The sequence below is a fragment of the Ornithodoros turicata genome, unplaced genomic scaffold (genome assembly GCF_037126465.1).
Source record: "Ornithodoros turicata isolate Travis unplaced genomic scaffold, ASM3712646v1 Chromosome137, whole genome shotgun sequence".
Lineage (NCBI taxonomy): Eukaryota > Metazoa > Arthropoda > Arachnida > Ixodida > Argasidae > Ornithodoros > Ornithodoros turicata.
Genome location: NW_026999313.1, coordinates 347,367 through 349,646, shown reverse-complemented (window position 1 = coordinate 349,646; position 2,280 = coordinate 347,367).

Here is a 2,280-nt window from a genome sequence, read left to right as displayed (position 1 = left end):
TTTTATACAGATTGTATATCTCAACGTATAACTCCCAAAGGTTTATCACTGTCCATCACGCCGTCTTTTAAGTTCCATTCCCCCTTGAGCTCTACGAAGTGGGCTACCGCTCTCAATAATGCGTCGCTCCAACTAATTAAAATTCTCAGACAGGAAAGTTCTTACGTCTTGAAAGATATTGATAACCAGCTCAAACAGCTTGCGAACAAACTCTCTCATCATGAAGTTCTTAATCTCTCTGAATTCACTGCCAATAAGCTGAAGAAATTTCACGAAATCAAAACAAAAAAATCGAAACGCGATAATCTTATCCTATCTCCCATTTTAGCGCATGGCATTTGTGACGCGATAAATTCTGAACCATCTTCCACAGAGGCTGGCCATAACACTGTCTTCAATCTTTCTGATCTACCCCTCGACCAGGCTGAACTTAGTGTTCTCTCAAAAGGTCTCAGTTTTGTACCAACGGAGCGTAATATTTATGAATTTGAAATTTTACATGATCTGCACAACTTAGGTAGGAGAATGCACCTGAAAACCTTCTTTCACGATAAACCTAGCTCAGATGCTGCGCCCTTCCGAAACCCCTCTAGCTGGACGCCGGACTCCTCTAGAACAGTGTTTCCCAAAGTGTGGTCCGCGGACACCTGGGGAGAGTGTCCGTGGGGGTCCGCGGTCGTCTCTCACATTTCAGTGAGGATTTTTGTCCCCACAAACACGCGCTCGTACATGCTCCCTGATTTCCAAACACCCAGAACTTCCAAAATTGCTACAAGCATGCTTCAATTGCTAGCTTCTAATTTGTGATAGAAAAGTCCTGCAATGCACGTTTGTCCGCGTCATACACATACAAACAAGAAGAAGAAACCAGTCCGGAATCCTTTCTGAAGCTGTATCGAAAGCACGCAGCAGCTGACGAGGTTGCTGGTCATGCACTGGCTGTGACGGTGTGTGTGTGTGGGTGGGGGGGTCCGTGAATTGGTTCTCATCGCTTCCGGGGGTCCGTCACCGCCAAAAGTTTGGGAAACACTGCTCTAGAACTAGCCCCCTCATTGATAATTACATCAAGGCCGTTCACAAGGATATCAAGACTAGTTATTCGAAATCTATTGTACACACTGATAACTTGTCTAATTATGAGAAAGTAGCGCTACGAAATCTTAAAGCCCGTAATGACATTATCATCAGACCAGCGGACAAGGGTGGCGGTATAGTGGTTCTCAATACATCAGACTACATCGCAGAAGCGGACAGGCAGTTGAGTGACCGCTCGTTCTACAGAGCTATCGATCAGGATCCAACCCCTTCCTTTTGTCTTCTTATTAAGAAGAAAATTGATGAACTCGTCACTAGTAAACTTATCCCGTCCCATATTTCCAAATTCTTGCGTCCTAAGAACGTCACACCAGGTAATTTTTATCTTTTGATCAAAGTTCATAAACCTAACCCCGAGAGGCCCATTATTTCAGGAATAAACACACCGACACAGAATTTATCCTTAGTTGCTGATCACTGCATCAAACACATCCCACCCCTTCTCCCATCCTTTGTCAAAGACACAAACGATTTTCTTTCCAAAATTAACGCTGTCCATGACCATTTCAGTAACCATGCTGACATTTTGTTGGCAACAATGGATGTCGTTTCGCTATACACTAATATTCCTAATAACGAGGGTCTCTCTGCTGTTGAACAGTTCTTTAATTCTCACCCTTCCGATATTCTTCCCATGCCCGCTATCATCCCCCTTTTAGAACTAGTTCTTGGCTGTAATAACTTCGTATTCAACGATCAACACTTCGTACAAATTCATGGCGCTGCCATGGGCTCCCGGGTCCCACCTAATTATGCCAATTTATTCATGGGTCGTTTTGAAAACTTAGCCCTTAACTCTTTCCCCCTTAAGCCACTCATATATCTCAGGTTCATCGACGACATTTTTGTCCTCTGGTCTGGTGATGAGGCATCTCTGCAGTCATTTTTTGATCACTTCAATTCTCTGCATAGCAAAATTAAATTTACCTGTAACTATTCAAGGTCATCCATCAACTTCCTTGATGTGACAGTGTCATGTAAATCTGGTAGGCTGACCACTGAACTATACAAGAAACCAACGGACAAGCGCCAATATCTCCACTATGAAAGCTATCATCCTAATCACCAGAAAAGGAGTATTCCATATGGTCAGTTCTTGCGCCTGAAACGAATCTGCTCAGATCAGACTGATTTTGTAAAACATGCTCAGCAAATGGTATCTGATTTCCAAAAAAGAAATTACCC